Genomic DNA, 17,693 nt, shown 5'->3' with positions numbered 1-17,693 from the left:
GCCAGTGACAAGATCTTTTGCGGAGAAGATCAACCCAAGATGCTGCCGTGTCTAATTTGCATTCAGAAACGCCTCCGTTCTATTGTTAATAGCGGTTTGCTTGGTGGTTTGCCTTTTATTCCTATGAGTGTCTCATTAATCAAAGATGCTAAATTATGACATGAATGCACTTCATAAGTGAAGTTGATTGAGAGAAAAAATGCTTTTGTTATTTTTTTTATAGGCTTAGCTTAAGTGCTACATGAAAGCTGAAATAACGTGAAAACAAAAAGGGCTAAAACAAATATTTAAAATTCTTGGAGCTTCCTCAAAGATCACCAAAGTATACAAAATAATAATATAAACATTAAACTGGAATTCTACTAAATTTCTTCTCCGGTACTCCAGGCTATTAGAGATATTGAAGAAGCATCAGTTGGCAATTTGCCATAATGAATGTCTTTGGAAAGGATTACTACTCTTGTTGATAAGGTCATCCTAAGTCACGAATTCCTACATGCCTCAAAGTCTGTTCCCCACTGATGAGCTCAGAAAGTTTATTAAATTCAATCTTTCCACAAGTGACTCCTCAATTCACTTATATCTCTCTACATCTGTAGATCTTACGATCAATCGAATGAATATTAAAAATGAAAGCAAAAAATTCTCCATAAAAATCAAGGAATAATGTTACTCATTAAAACTCATTTTATTTAAAAACCCAAGGTTTATTTCAACCGTAAAACCCTTCCATTTCTTGATTAATCATAAAGCAATATTGTCCAAAAGTTTCCATCGAAACACTTTCCACCAGTGGAAAAACCAAACAAATAGCAAATATATTAATTCTTTGGCAAACAAAAGCGGCTTCACCTCAAGCGGCCACTCGGTATGATGAGTGCACAAATAAGAGCGATGATTATTGGAATTACTGCACGCGGATATATCCGGCTTCCCGATACAATCGCAACCACTCGAAATGATATCGAAACGATATTGTGCAGCTCAACGGTTCGTGAAATCGAATATCGCACACCGAACTCTCTTCATTTCCCATCGTAGCGTAGCGTAGGATGTGTTTGTTGATTTTTAACCATCCATTTTGAACGGGCGTTGAGCCACTCGGTTCGTTTTCATTCATCGTTGAACGGTGAGCACGCTTTAATGGGCATTTGTAATACTACCGCAATGTGCAATATCAAATACGGTGTATAAGTGTGAGTTGGTTCTCACAAATTTGTATATTCTCCATCCACAGTCTCATTTTCCTATCCCGCGGGATGCAAGCAAAATCGCGCGCACTATCGATTCGCCTATTATTATTATCAAACATTGTTATTATAATTTCGAATTGAAATATTGATTGAAAATGCACCATAATGTGGGCTGTTGTGGGTGATCATTTTAAGCATTATATCCTTTTCCCGGCTACCGTTTTCAGTGCAATGTGAAGTGAAACCACTAAAAGTTGATGTGAAACAGTCGAAAAAGGGAAGGGACAAAGTAATGCAATTGTGCAAGGTGAAGGTGTGGAAATGTTATTAATTTATGCTACGGGACAATAAAATAACAGACTTCCAGTAGTTGGAAAGCGCACAAAAAGCAATTATTGATGAGTGGTGAATATCGTTTGGTTTTTGCTTATGTTTTTGTTCCTTCATACCTGGAACAATTTACGTTTAATCAGTAACATTATCGTTATTATAATCGCTTTTTCCTTTTCTGGTTTTATTGTAAAGAATTTAATTGAAACAATCAGATAATAACAAAAAATCCAAAATGTGGTAACACTTCACTAAGGTTAAGGTCCATGAAAAACGAGAGCGTGTAACGTTTTCAAACGTAAACAAATAAATAAATACATGAAATCGAAACCACAAACGGTTCGATCCGCTCTGCATTACGCGTGCAATGATCTTATTGACACCATTTTACAAAACCACAACCTCACCACCACTAAATGGAAAAGTTCGGGGATCATTTTCCTTTACACCTGAATCGTACAAAGGCGTAAAGTGGAACGATGATTGACCTTGTTTTTTCCTATTTTTCTTTCTATTTGCTCTGAAAGTGATCACATCGTCTTCAGGGAGGAGATTTATTTATTTGTTTTAATTTAAAGATCACTTACGAGCTGAAAAACTTCACATTAACTTTACACAGTAGATACTCAATTGCATCAATAATGCCACCTAAGTGCTATGTTTACCATCACAATCGATCTGTTTTTATTATTATTTTGTCATACCACAATGGGATAATCCACCGTGAAGCGAAAAATGGAACTGACCACCAGGCAGGCATCATTAACCCAGAGAGAGAGAGATGCAAATCACACGCCAACTTTACGATGATTGCGCATTGTTTCTTAACGTTTTTGTTAGTGAATCGAGTTTTTGCTATTGCTTAATAATGGAATTGGCTCTTAGTTTAAATAGCCATTTTTAAGACTTTGTTTTGAAGCTTTTTTAAACATTCGATTCAATTCAATTTTCATCGGAAAAGAAAAAATCTTTTATATTATAAGCTCGTAAAATTTTTATTTCGCTTTAGTTTTTCAGTTAAATGTTAAAAATCTTTGAAAACTGTTGTAACAAATTTATACCACGAACAAAAATACTAAAAATTGATTTGATTTTCTCCATTATTCAAACTGGTGGTATTGTACCATAATGATACGAATAAACATTTGCATCACAAATGCAAGAAAGAAACTAAATAATCAAACCACAGCGTGCATTACGTAAACATAGCTACAGTAGGGCGCAAATTACTGTGCAGGAAATTGCAATTGCACGTTTGACGAACCTGCCACCGAATCTCCGAATCGAAACGGCTAACGATTTCGAGATGAGAAAACCTCACTCGGGTGCATTCTAATTTTCCTACCAACCAAACCAATAGTTTCATGCTTTAGGGCACGATTTCTGATTTAATAAACAAATAGCATACCTTTACCACCAAGTTAGTTTCTCCGTGACTCCTTGCTCACAGCCTCACATGCGTACAAACCCAACACACACGAAAGGGTTTCTACGAAAGGAAAGTCTCATGACGTGAAGAAGGAAATCATGCCTCCAAACTCATTAATCCCGCACGTAGCGATTGATTTCTCTCGCTTCATTTCTTCCCTGTCCAGCCACCGGTCACGTCCGAATCGTGTGCGTGTTAATAATATTCCGGTTGATCTCGTTAAATCATGCAGCTGCACTTCGCTGCCGATGGAGACGCACATCGGTAAGGATAATTAGTGTTCAAAATCCCTGACCAGCTTAAATGAAATCAGTAGCTTAATGATGGCAGCTTTCCAATGGCAGAGGGTAACTGTACGGGGTAGTAACTCTGCAAAACACGCTGATAACGTAAAGTGGAAAGAAAAAAGTCTCCAACAAACGACCCTTTTTAATGGAAAAGGAACACATTTTATGTTACACTTTCCTCCCACGTTATGATTTAATGATCTGTTTTTTTTTCGTACGCTAAAGTAATTTGCTTTCAAACAAATATCATTTCGATCCTTCTCATGAGACGATTATTCAAGCGTTTCTAATTTGCAAAAGCTTGCGTAAACTAGACGTTAATTACAGCGCTAATGGTTGGTCGTGCTTTTTTGCCAATCACTGAAATCATATAACAATTTAAATGATGTGAAGAAAAGTATCAGCTCGTAAGAAAGGAAAACATCGACTTAAACATGTATTTAATTCGATTACAATAAGTTTGTTTTTTTTTGCCATGTATCAAATAAACCTTTTACTGACATTGGACCACTCTGTAAGGTCATTGTTTTAAGCTGCTTTAATATCGAAAATTCAATTCGGGCCCAATCATGTAGAAACCAACCAAGAACAAGGGATGCTTTTGAAACATCTCCACAGATTGTAATGAACGATATCCGTTCACCAAGTAAACCAACTCTTCCTGTATACATCTGAACTACATGTACAATGAGCAAGCCACGACCACATAAAACCACAATTAAACAACCATTACCTGAATCGTAAACAAATGTTTTCCCTGTGTCTTTTTGAGCGGTAAACACGATACCTGACGAATGTGTCGACCATACACACCGTCGAAACACTTTCTGCGCAATACAGTACTTTGCTGTGCCCAATTCGCCAATAAGGAAGCCCTGTCATTTTTCATGCATTGGAACGAGATGTTAAGGCCAAATCGAACTACAAGATGCTTTTGTTTCAATGTTAAGGTTAAGTGACTTATGGCAGCAAGCGACGAACCTCTTTGCTCGTTAAGCTTTACTCGATTCGGGGTTTTTTTGTTGCAAATCGTGAAAGGCGAATTTAACCTTAAAAACTTTTAGTTTTAACATATGTTTTTTTCTGTTATGATCAACTTAAAAGCTTACATTAGAATTGTTTACAATACCCTTTTGCTTTTCAAGCTCCCTTCACTTTATCAGGAAAATTTATTTCGTTGCCAAATCGTATGTTCGTTATCAACCTTATCTTTCCAATCGAACCCTTCTCTGCTTACATAAAGCAACTGGCAACTGTAAACGAACGACAACAAAAGTACGCTGAGTTCGATGAACGTATTAAAAAAAGGCATCCAACAACATCGAAACCCATCCAATTCCTTGATGGCGCGAGAGATCAGCAGATGGTAATATCCACCACGTTACCGGCAGGCAATTATAGCATCGTTTTACTCGAATCATCACATTCCGATTTAAGACACAGTGAGAATAATGGAAGATATTTTAAAAATAAAAGATTTACCTATAATTTTTAATTAAAATAAATTTAACAACCAAAGCTCAAAGTACATTTCACTCTGAGACGGTTTTGCAAAAAAAGGTGCGTATTTAAGCTCGTAAATTTTGACCACCCAACTGCTGAAATTTGACTCAGAGTGTGTTGGAATAAAAAAAAACTCTTCACGAACCGGTGATAAAAACAGAGAAAATAAAACCGGTAACGATGAGCCAGTCACACCGTCTTGTGCGCATCCCGTTGGTCATTCAACTCGCGGTTGGTCCGAATCGCCGAATGGCGTCTTCGTCATCGACCGGGTGGCATTAGCTTGTAAGTCGTTTCGTTCGCGCGTTCGATTTGCGCATCTTTCGCGCTTCGCACAAGCGTGCCTGCACGATAGAAAGCAAACGGCGATCGGTTCAAAAAGCGATCGCCAACAAACAACGGTGCTTTCACGATGGTTGGGAATCCTGTCCCAACACTTTCCGCAATAGCGCGATAGCAGGATGGCCATAAAAATGAAGCCGATTAGTGGCGGTGTCGTGTTCAGGTGGTTCAGTAAGCCCGGTTACCGGTTCTCGGCGCGAACGTTACGAAATTTCGGTTTAGGTCGAGTACGTGCAGAAATTTCACTGCAAACAATATATGCAGGATGGACTTAACGGGGGGTAACGTAATCGAGGGTACGCGAAACTTATGGTATGTCGGCACTTAGTACGAGGAAGTTTATGTGTATGACATTCGACCCTAATCGGTTCTATAGCCGGAGGTTCATAATTGGACGATGTGTGCTAAATCACGGGCATTGCATGATCGTTTTTGGAAGGGTTTGATTTGATTAGTTTCACGCAAAAAAAAATAAAAAAATAAACAACAAATTAAATATCTAAAAATTTGTAGAAAAAAGTTCAAGAATTATAATTAATTAAACAAGTAAGAATTGCATTACAATATGGTTAAAGCCATAAAGCCATTTCGTATAAATATATCAATTAATACATAAGAGTTATAAATTAAAATTGAAAAATATTATTTAGAATCAACAAATGATACAAAGACATGAATTTAGTTTGATTTTTTTGTAACCCACGAATAAAAAATTAAACTCATTGACGGCATTCGAATTTTAGCAAAAATTCCACAATGACATAATAAAATAATTATTATTTTTTTAAACATGTAAACTTTTCTTCCAATATCAATCAGGACATTAATGGTTTCAATACGTCTTGTGAATATGTTTTCTGAACAAATTAATAAAACCAGTCAAACAGAAAACTCGACAATAATAAACACTTTCCTAAGCGATATGATGTAAGCTAATGTGCCATAAACTTTAACATACCGCACTAAATCAAAACAGCCAGCAGGCCAATCATATTGTTTTATAATCCCTTTTCTACATAACAATTTTTCACTTTGTACTGCTTAACGACTCGTACAAATCATCGAAGCGTTTTTTTTTTCTCTTTCCAGGTCACCCATGTACCTTGTGTTATCATGCAGCTTATAAACAAACCCGAAGCATGTGAAAATCAAACAAATAAAACCCATTGACCCAAAATTACGCTACCCCTTCCGGCCGTCTTAGGCGTGTTACTTGAAGCATGATCAAACATAAATCACCTTCCCTTTTTTACCCTTTAAGCAATCAAGCTTAACACGCTAGCGCACACGAATCCGTGAGACGGCTTTCCGAAGAAATGCATCCCCAAAATGATCACTTTCAGGAAACCGATTCCCGTCCCTAATGGTTCGGGACGAGTCTTGGAGCTTTCAGCACACGTTCCACAACATACACACATCACTAACGCACGGGCCATGTTGTTTGACACCGATGCAACCCGTAGCAACGGATTATGAAGTCATACGGTACGTGAACGAGCGTCTCCGCCCGCAACATCACTAAAACACACGCCAACATGCCCGTTCGCGTCACTTACGTAACGCCCGAGGGTTCGTCGCTTTGGGAAGCTTAGATTACACTTGAATTTCTCCACATCGTTTGTTTCGCTGATTACCTCCTAGGCCTGAAACGCGACTAAAAAGGTGACGTGCGAGCGTGCACGCTGTTGGGATGTTGGTTTTCGGTGCTCTCACCAAGTCACCGATCGCTTTCGGAGCATCGTGATTGGAGAAATTCATCTACACTCGATCGAACTCTTTCTTCACCATTCTCTAAGTTACTCAAACTCTCCCTGGCGGAAAAGGTTACCGAAAAATTATGGGTCCCGGTCCCAATCCCTCTCCAGAAACATATGAAACGGATCGGAAACATTAAAGCAAACGATCATCGATCGGAAATGTCTACTTTGGAACGTATTTGAAATGTCGATCTGCATGTTCGTGCAAATTTTCGATCCTTCACTGCCGCTGAAACCGATTACCGATTCTTTGTTTTCCTTGGCTTTCGGTTAGGTTTTTGTGTTTTTCGGATTGGAGGAAAACATGGATTGGCATTCGCACAGACACCGCGACTAAAATTAATGTCTGGAGGATGTTGCGTAACTTGTAGACATTAACATTGCCTATAACGTGACATAAATGGAGCAGATCAGTTTTCACTTTCATTTTGCATATGTTTCTTCTTATGAATCTCAATCAGTGATACCTGAACTCCATTCATTGATACCTAAAGGCTTCACTTCGACAATTTATTCTTGCCTGAGCACGATGATCCAGTATTTGACGACTTTAATAAACTGGAATAAATACTAAAACCTGTCTTCAGTTGAAAGATTGAAAGGCTTCCGGGTACAAATGTAACAGATGAGTCTCCTTGCAAAGGCTGGTGCTGGTTTGGGAAGAACATTACCAACCACCAAGTGTCATCGGTTCAGAGATCCACTTTATACATGTTGATGGACAGCAGAAGGTCGAGCGTCTTCGGCTTATTCAGTATCCTCCCAGGAGAAACTTTGGAGCACAAAGTGTCCAAAGGTATCCCATCCTTGGAGCAAACTGCTGCAAGAAATTGAAGTCATCTTAGTGGACAATTCGCTATAGTTCCTTTCCCTCCTTTTGCATGTTTTAAGTAACATTAGTTCAAGTAAGAGAACTCTTATTCTACGTTTGTATGTCATTTATGGCACCAACTTTGTTGGGAACAACAATGCTGTGATTGATGTAACAATCCTTAAATGTTCTTTTTAAACCCTGCACGTCATCCCCTACTGTTTTCCATTCATTTTGTAAATCAGAAAATTATTTGAAAAACTTGTAGAAAAAGAAAATATTGTAACAAAACAAGTTCTTTGGCTATAACACTACATGAGTCTTAACTAATCAATATTGTTTTATTTCCATTTTTCAATCACTTCATCTGAAATTATCGGCAATTAGCTGATCCAAACAAACGTGTCAAAACTGTCATTAAATTGCTCTTTAATCATTGGCTACTGCTTGCTGTTTGCTAGAACACTTTCATCTTTTGAAAAATTTGCTATAAACAAAACCTTTTTTTTCAACGACAGAACAGATGATCGAGAACTTACAGATAGCATATAAACAGATCCCTGCTGGAAAACCTCTTTTATTTTGCACCATCGAATGCCTACCACCTGGCACACCTTAATCGAAGCGGTCGCGCTCGGAAAGGGATTGGCAAACGCGCATTGTTGTGCCCCGCGCGTTTGTAATTAGTCGCTGGAATTTCTTGGTTATTAATCACCATTTTCTGCTCCCGGTTTGTCGCCTCCTCAAGGTCTGTTGGTGTGTTGATTTGCAGCATTAATTCTATAGCACACCACCAGCTGTAGCACTGGAACATACAGATCTCGGTACGGTTTATCTTTTCACTCGCCAGTGTTTTGATTTCCCTTTCACAAGTGAGTCCTCTCAAACCGTCATTAATCATCACACACTAACCTTCTTAGTTGTGAAGTTTTTTTTTGTTCCTATTAAAGTGGTATTCATTGTGCAGGTTGAGCTCAAGCATTGGGAAAACTAAACTTTATCAATTTATTATGCAAATTCAGTCTATTTGTTTCAAAATATGTCAATTTTAATTGCCCTTTTTGTAATGAATGGTTTGTAAAGGAACACTTGCAAAAAAAACCTAAATCAATATTGAAATTTATATTCAAACAAACGGAAAAGGATAAAAAAACATTTCAACCCAGAAACTTGCCACTGATTTATTCTGGTTTTCCCTTTTTCCGTTGGTGGGATGTCCATTTAGCACCCGTTTAACCCCAAACCCATAACTGCCCACACGTTTGTGTGAAAAATTGTTCACTGATTTGAAAACAAACTATTTTTTTTTTGCACGATCTGTTGTTGATTGCCAATTTCCGATTGCTGAACGTAATTTAAAATCCGTGGACAACTTACAAATCGACCATATCTATCAGCCAAAAAAAATGAACCCTTCCACACAAGCGTTCCAAAGAATTCACATCATAAAATACACAAACGGTATTCTAATTTATTGCAATTTTTTTTCGCTCTCTTTTGCACCCTTTGGCTTTATTGAAGTGAGCATCCGAACTGCACATCCAACTCTACAAACAGCTATTCAGTTGATTTTGCATTTCAATGTTTTACTATTGATTTTAATCGTTTTTTTCATTTTTTTCCTCATTTTTTCCTATTTCATCGAAATTTTAAATTTATGCTACCTATGACGGCTTCCCCTAGGTGGCCAACGGCGTCTATATGCCTGTTATAAATTTACTCTTTGCACCAATATTTAGCGCTTCACGTTGCCATTATTCTTTGTGCCTTCCATTCACGGGAAACAATTCAATCCACCACACCAGACCATGACCGTGTGTGGTACGGCCGTTAGCCATATGTTCGACCCGCGAAGAGGTTTCATTTTCTTTTACAAACCAATTATCACCGAAAAGCGAAGGTCTGCAAACGAAATTATCCAAACACTCCTACCCTCACACACACATGCGGCTTACCGCAGCAAACACGAACGAAGCTGAACTCGAAAGGGAAAGAAATGATCGTAAAGCGAAGGAAAAACTTTCACTCTTTCTCGGCACGATCGGTTCGATCTTTCACGAGCGATGGTAGTTTGGTCCGCGTTTCGGTATGATGAAGATCGTGGCGAACTGAATCTTGCGGATTTTTGTGGTCGCGATCTGCTGGCTTCTTAGCTTTTGCTTGTTTTTTAATTCGTTTCTTCCACACCGCGACAATGAAGAAATCATCGACAATGAAGACAATTGTTTTACCGTTTTGAAGGTTTACTGACGGGGGTGTGATGGTGGTACGATGCCAATCAGACAGCAAACCAGAGAGAAGGAGAGATTTGTGATTTATGAGGGTGTGGAAATTTTACGATGTACTTGATTCCTCCTTGATTTCTTGAATTTGCACAGTTGCATCAAACTATTTATATTTAAGTCATAAATAAATTTAACTAAAGCTTTAAAAAATACTATTGCTAGAGAACATATGCAAATATTGTATTGATATTATTGATATAATTATGCTACTCTGGGTAATAAAAAAAAAGTTTTTTAAATCATGATACATTGAGCTTTAAAGTAGAAAAAATCATTTAAAATTTTTAAACTAACACCAAATTATGGTTCAAGCTACAATATAACAATCCATCCATCTTGTCTCTGTCAAGCAAAACCAAAAAACAAATTCTCCTTCCTAATAAATCTTCAAACACGTTCTCGGTCGCATAACTGTCACCCGGAACACTTGTTCACCTGTAACGCTTCGTTTGGCCAGTCGAAATTGATAAATCTTTCCTTTCCACCGTACCGAGGGATGCGTGGCAAAACCAGCAAACCCGCACCGAACGATTGATGATCTTGCGCCAGTTTTTCACAGTATATTTTCGATTATTTTGTTATTTTCGAGCGCTGGGAAAGCTAAAGGTAGACCACCCGAAAATAAACACCCAATCAACAGCAAGAAAAAAACGAGCATCAACTTGATTACTCGTCAGTGGCTGCTGCTGGTTAGGCTACGATTAAGCTCTATCGTTTCAAACCAAATTTCACTTTCTGCCCGATACCGGGTGGAGGATTAGGTGAGAAATTTTTGTTACTTTTCTTCGGCGTTTTTTTTTCTTTCTATTTCTGGTTTTTAATTTGCTGACGTAACGTGCTAACGTAGTCCCGGCATTCCCGTGATTTAGGTGAGGCGTTTTGCGTGTTGTTTGGCATCTTTTTTGTGCTGTGTGTATGACGCGACAGTAAGTAATACCATCCTCGGTAACCGGTCTGGTGCCGTTGTCACTAATGATGGGAAGCGCTGGTTGCACTTCACGAACGTTATTGTTTCGGTGGTTGCACCTGAAAACTTCATTACGCGGGATGCTACGCAATCGAGTTATGGCGAGAAGCTGTGACTTAATTTTCAACTTGTAGAATGTGAAAATTTTTGGAACTAAGGAGTAAATTAGGTGAATAGATTTCACGCGGTAAGTTATCGCAGCATCTGACTGATGTTATAATTTTTGAGGGTGTTAGAGGCCATATAAAATATTTTAAATTGAAACTTGAAAATTGTCATTAATTTTCCTGCTGAAAAATTACTCCACAAGTAACGCACTAATAAAAAATATAAAGACCTGGAATATTGAAAACATATGATAGTTTGACGTTCTTCTCACTATCAAAAATTTATTTTTTTAGTTAATTCCGCATCAAATTAAAAAAAACGGTTGCGAGTTACCCGAGTAGCAATGATTTGTAAGCCGTTAGAGGCATTACAATTCTTTTGAAAATTATACTTGAAAATTAAAATAATGAAGTTTACTAAGGTAATACTTGACATTATCAAAACTTACTCATCAATTGAATATTTTATTTTAAAAACACCTTCAAGCTTGGCCGTTATACAAGGATAAAACATATGAAATATACCCATTTTCATAATATTTTTTCAAAAATGGCAATTTTTATATACAAAGCGTCATTAAAAGTTTGTTCTATTAAATGGTTCCATATCAAAATTTAAAAAAATATATACTCATTTTCAATCATAACTCAACATGACACTTTATTCTTAGACATTTTTCTAAAATAAATTTTTTTAAACTGGTAGTTACTCTCGTAATGTTTAAAGTAAATAATTATACAACCTGTTTAATGCATAAAACCATCAAATAACCACGTTAAATAAGCAGCAAAGCATCAATTGAGTAACACCTTCTTAATCATCCCTTCAAGAAGGGCTACCTTAAGCCCTAATGAAGCTATAAAACGACCAAACTCCATCGCCCAGCGTCCTCTTTCATTCGTTAACCCACAACACACATACATAGCCAAGACATTATGAAAGCAGCAAAAGAAAATCCAATCGGGGCCAACTTAGTTAGTAGCGCTGAGCGCTTGTTAGCAAATCGCATCCAGCAAGCGCCCTCGCACGATCGATCAGTTTTTCCAACCAAACGATAGGAAATTGAGCCACCGGCACGCGCCGAAACGAAAGGCATTCATTGCATTCCGATCGCAAAAGCGACGAACCGCCGCCGACTCCCGCGTGAACAAAAGTTTAAATTCAAAACCCAAAAAATCGAAAAACGGCGCGCGAAATAACCACTCATCCATAGCGCACACAGACGCCTTGTGCGATGCAACCACCTGCCGTTGAACCGCCTTTCTTGCACACGCTTGCACAACGCTTACGAATGCAATCAAAATGGTAGAACGAAACAGAAGACAAAACGGTTCGTGAACGCGATCGTTTGTGGTTAGGATCGTTCAAATCAAAATCACAACAACGCCCCACGACGGGTGGAAAAGACACACTTTCTCAAGCAACCAGTCAAGTGGACCGAATTTACAGAACACTACTCACCTTCAGCAATTGTTCACGACAATCTATTGAAGTGCAATCGTAAATAAATACGTCCGGTGTGCACGTGGATCTGCTCTGCCGTGGGGTTTTGGTTGGTTGGCGCAAAACACGGATTCGGAAAACGGTAAAGTGACGGCCAACGAAACACACAAAACAAACTTCAATTGTCAGACTTTGTCGACTTCCGCTGTTGCGTTCAAACTTCTCGCTTCCCGGACAGCTGGAAGAAAGCACGTGCGAATGGTGCGAACCAACGAAAAACAAAAACCAACCATCAGCTTCGAAGCAATTTCTTTCACCTTTTCAGACGGAAACGCCGCCAGTTTTCAAGCCACAGATACAGACACACACGGCCCGCAAACAGCACACTCCCCCCAGTGGGGGTTGGTTAAACTCTCGGCACACAAACACAAATCACCCGCGGGTTCCGAAACTCTCTAGAAACGCTTTCTTTGCGGCTTAACCAATACACGTTGCTTCCTGCCGTGGGTTTTGGCTTTCGCTGCAACGGATGCACTTTCTTCCCCAAAAAGCAAAAAGGAGCCCCCGCACGTCTTCGTATATTGTGCAACTAGCAAACAAAAAAAACAAGAGTCACCAGAACGTGCAATGTCACCGAAGGCACAACGACACTAACCTTCGTACGATGGCTGTGAAAATTGGAGTGATTTCTCTTTCGCTTGTTGAGAAAAATGTGTGCCTCCTTACGGAACCTTGCACAGCACTCGACAGCCCACAGTGAAATCGAAAACCTTGCCTGAAAGCGAAAGGCACGATTCGTTCAAACTGCACGGGCACTTGAAATGTTGAATTTCACTGTCACTGTCAATGTGTGTTCTTTCGGCACGGCGAAAGGTGGGTGATTTATTTCACAACCTTCTTTTTCTATTTAAACTTTTTTATCTGCACCGATAGAATAGAATTCTTGCACAACTCACAAGAAGAAAATAAAAAAAAACGTACACTACGCACGTGCGTTCGATGGGAGGCTCGGGAATGCGAGCAATGTTTGCGTACACACCGCACTGACTTTGTCGACTAAACGCGTGAAGCACGATCAACGTCGCATCGGGTCTGTATCCATGGCATCGCAAACTGAATCATGCTGGCCAGGGCGCATCGGTGAATGCCGCCGTGTCTGCCGAATAGCTTCAGTGAGCGTGCGGTAGAGGGAGAATGAACCGTTGACGGTCACGGACCGGTCTCGTTCCTTTGCACGCTTCCGCTGTGATGGTGGTGAATATAGGAACACTCAAACCCAAATTCACCACCCCATTCACGATATTGAGCTCACTTTCTCACGGCATTGTGAGTGAACGATCGCAGAACGACCGGGCTGGCTTATGCTGCGATGGGGATCTTTCTATCCCCACCGTAGTAAGCGACGAACCCGATCGTTTGTGAGTTCGTTTACTTTGAGTTCGACACTCACGATGAGGGGAGGTAACAATGAGTTCTCATAAGAAATGCAAACATTATTTTTACCATGAAACTGCAAGTAAAAACACTATATTGATAATAAAATAAATATAAACGTTAAAGCGATTAAATTTTTCAATTTACATTTCTTTGTTTATTCATTTATAGTTCGTATCACAATTTTACATCATATTTGTTAATCTAATGGCCATTATCACTACTTGAACTTATTGATAACACAATAGTCTAGACAGCTGATTTAATTATTTGACAAAACGAACCATTCGTTGGCTTTCCGATCTTTCGTAGTTCCTAAACCAGGATAAAAGTGAAACGATCCAGCAGGAGTATCTCGAACGGCTGCAATGATAATACCAGAAAGTCGAAAAGATTATAAAAGTGTGTAAGAAAAGCGAAAGGCAACTTTAAAAGAAATGATTTTACATGATATTCGTAATCCAGATCAGGTTCGTCGCCTCACCGCTAGTTGAAGTCGTTTGATGTTTTGGGTGGAATGCGGCTGCCAAATGCTATTATGAGCGTTTTAAACCACTTTTTCTGTTTATTTTATGATCTAACATTTTTTTCAGACGTTTGTTAACAAATTACTTAAAACTTAAATAAAAAAACATGTTGTATTAAAAATTTTAGTATGTGGTTTAAAAAGCGTCCAATAAAAACATGTTGCGATCAATGACCCAATGCGGAACGGTTATTTTCTGTTCCAGAGTCATCATAAATACATCTTAGGCATACGAAAATTCCACATAACCATAACGAATTTTGAATTCATGAGAATTTAACACGCAATCACTGTAATCTTCTTACACGCGAAACATTCCGGCACCCGAAAATTCTTTCCAAATCTTCACATTCCACAATTCTTCTTGTGCTGTAAATTATCAGGTGCACAACACGCTGCGTCTTCACAAATTCACACTAAATTACAGTTCCTTCTCGTTTTTGGCCATAACCAAACCAACGACAATGCCGTTCTGACGATTGCTTCATCTTGTGCTTTTCGCATGCACCGTTTTATTGCCACTTACAGTTCATAGCACCACACCGCCAAACCGTACCATAAGTGCGAAGAAATATTTGCGTTTAATTTGCACCAATGTCAAACCGTATAAACTGCATACCGCCCGCTGTTTGTGCCGGTTGCGGTCATGGTCCCGCTTCGGTTGGGGTACCATTTGTATACTTCGTTTCGTACGAATATGCCAGATAAATAATGGCAACGAAATGCGATACGAAACGGCGCTTCTTCTTCGGCTGTCCCGGTGAATGGTTTGATTGATTGGGTTTTCTTATCACCGTAAGCAACCAATATACGTACTCTTATTTATTTTCCATTAAAGATGATCTGTTTGCGCTGTGCAGATTAAGTGGTGTGATTGATTTTAACCTTGCGCTTATTTCGTGGCAAACAAATCGAAGCGATGAGCAAAGGGGTTTCGCAACACCAATCGAACATTTGCTCCAAATTGTATTAAGCTTCTATTATGCAAAAGGGCCTTAAATTAAATCACATTGAAAATCTCACTCAACTAAATTCAATCTAAACCTAGATTATACACCTAAACCTTCAAATGAGCTTTTCATTTTTTGCTCCCAAAAATTGCACACATAATCCAATAACACCATTTTCTATTTTCAAATTCACTATCCACAAAAAACACACAATAACACCATGCGTTCTAGTTGGAATTCACACTTGAATGTATCTCTGTTTTTTCCAAAGAAATCCTTTCAATTCCTCAGCTCATTGAAGTTCGTTCCCTACCGTACGGAAAATTGATGATTTCTCTCGTGTCGAGCATGTCGAACGTTAGCTTTTATTTATAAATTATTCTACTCAGATCAAGTCCCCCCCCAACCCTACCCGAGTGTGCATGTCCGACTCATGCCGTACCCACCTTTTTGGGGTGCTCACACTGACTCACAGTGCAAAAACCTCCAACCCAGCACACCCAACAATGATATACATACGTGCAACGCTACGAGAATCAAACACTAATACTTTGATGTGTTTTTTGTTTTCGTTTCGTTCTCCACCCTTGAGTGTGATACTAGTTTTCGAATAAGGAGTGAAAATAGTGGAGTGTACTCCTTTTCGTGCCCTTCTCTAAATATAAACAAATACACCGAGCAGCAGGATCGATTGTTTCGGATTGTTTTTTTTAATTTCACCACTCCTCAACGAAACCTATCGCAATCGATTGTTCCATCATCCCACGATTTCTAGACGATGTTTGCCCTTTTTCGTTATTATTTTTTTTCATTCGCAAAAATTTGAACCTTCTATCTCTTTCTGCTTCTCAAACTACAAGTCATGAATCTGGCAAACGCTACAATTGCCACCTTTCGGAACCGGGGGGTGCACCGATTCTCACCACAAGAGGATGCTAGCAGCCAGCATTCGGTTGTTTGCCGTCTTTTGTCGTGCTAACAGGGAGACATTTTTCCTGAGCTTTTGCAAATAAAGTCCCCCCGCGTATCAAATAATGATCTACTAGGCCCCATCCTGCACTGCCGCCACTTCCATATACCACCGAAGAAGAAGAAGAAGAAAAAACGTACCGAGCCAGCAACTTCAAGCAAGATGGTGCGGTATTGATACGAAACAACCACCGGAGGAGTGCCGACATTCCAATTATGGTCCGACTTCGGTGCCACCTCCTCGCCGTGATCGAGATCAAGGGACTGCAGACGGTGTGTACCGTCGTTTTACGCTGGTAAAGGAGCGGTCTGGCCCGGACGGCATTAGAATCTGCTGCGGAACACATACACACAGCAAGCATAACAACGGCTACAACCACCAGAAGAAAAAGGCACCCTCAGACCGGCCGGGCCTTAAAGCGCTTTGGCGCAGAAAAGAACGCGAGCGGTTGAGCAATGCGCACGGTGCTGTACTGAGGATTCGATGCAGAAATAGGTGTTTTTAGAAGAGACTTTAACAGAGCCACACAAAAAACTACTACTCACACCTATCGAAAATGAAATCCCATCCCTGCTGGTGCTGGATGATGATTACGTCAAAATGTCAAAGCGCTGAATGGTGAAACGGATTTTACAAACGTGACGCCATTTGTGCGAGACAATTGAAGTTCGCTGATGTTCGCTAAGCTCCAAGAAAGTGTACTGAGCATTGCCGATTTTATCCGACCGTAGTACGTGTAAGCGTGAGCAGAATTTAACAGTGTGACTAAATCTCTTAATTAAATTGCATTTTTGCAAATCGCATAGCAGTGGAAAGTAAACAGCCAAAAGATGGATCTTTCTATTTCACATTCAATTACTTAATAGTTCATAATGTTTTCAGGTCATATTGTTTAATTTGCCTTTTTCTGCTACTAAAAACATTATTATTTAACTATTGAATTTGTTAAATTTATAAGCTTTTTTGAAGCCTTCCAAATTTCAAGGTTTTTAGACATTATTTAATAAACTTATAATTTGTTATCAACAAAGTATTGACAAAAATTTTCCTTTTTTTAACTATTTGTTGTATTCCATAATATCTAGCATCAATCTTTAATGCTTTATTCACAGCTATGCTCTTTTAATTAATTACTTTGTTACGGGCTTTTTGAGTGCATGGAACATAGTTGGAGCAATATGTTTAATTTAAAAAAAATTAAATTGGAATTTTTGAATGTAAATTTAATAATTTGCACACTTTGTAAATGTAAATTGCAAATATCAATGTAATCGATATTATCGGTTATATTTAAAGCATTCTCAACTAATTAATTTTTAAAAAATTCAATGCGTTAGGTTTTAAACTTTTTCATTTGA

General features: G+C 38.8%; 1 protein-coding gene and 1 long non-coding RNA gene across 6 annotated transcripts in view; both read right to left on the bottom strand.

The window, feature by feature from the left end:
* The window catches only part of LOC125766958 (proteoglycan 4), a 141,359-nt gene extending 127,770 nt beyond the window's left edge, over positions 1-13,589 (bottom strand). For 4 of the 5 annotated variants that reach the window (XM_049433091.1, XM_049433090.1, XM_049433092.1 and 1 more), the window contains exon 1: positions 12,474-13,589. The gene's annotated coding sequence lies outside the window, so the exon portion shown is untranslated. The remainder of the gene's footprint in view (positions 1-12,473) is intronic. The other variant, XM_049433094.1, reaches the window with a different exon arrangement.
* Positions 13,590-14,018: 429 nt separating this feature from the next.
* Positions 14,019-17,033, bottom strand: LOC125767121 (uncharacterized). Its single transcript, XR_007418739.1, has 2 exons — positions 14,337-17,033; positions 14,019-14,252 (listed from the first exon to the last, which is right to left on the bottom strand). It is a non-coding gene; the product is annotated as an uncharacterized LOC125767121 (long non-coding RNA).
* Positions 17,034-17,693: the final 660 nt, after the last annotated feature.

The sequence above is a fragment of the Anopheles funestus genome, chromosome 3RL, assembly GCF_943734845.2.
Source record: "Anopheles funestus chromosome 3RL, idAnoFuneDA-416_04, whole genome shotgun sequence".
Classification (NCBI taxonomy): Eukaryota; Metazoa; Arthropoda; class Insecta; order Diptera; family Culicidae; genus Anopheles; species Anopheles funestus.
The sequence above is the reverse complement of the archived record's forward strand: the minus strand, read 5'-3'. Positions and strand labels throughout refer to the sequence as shown.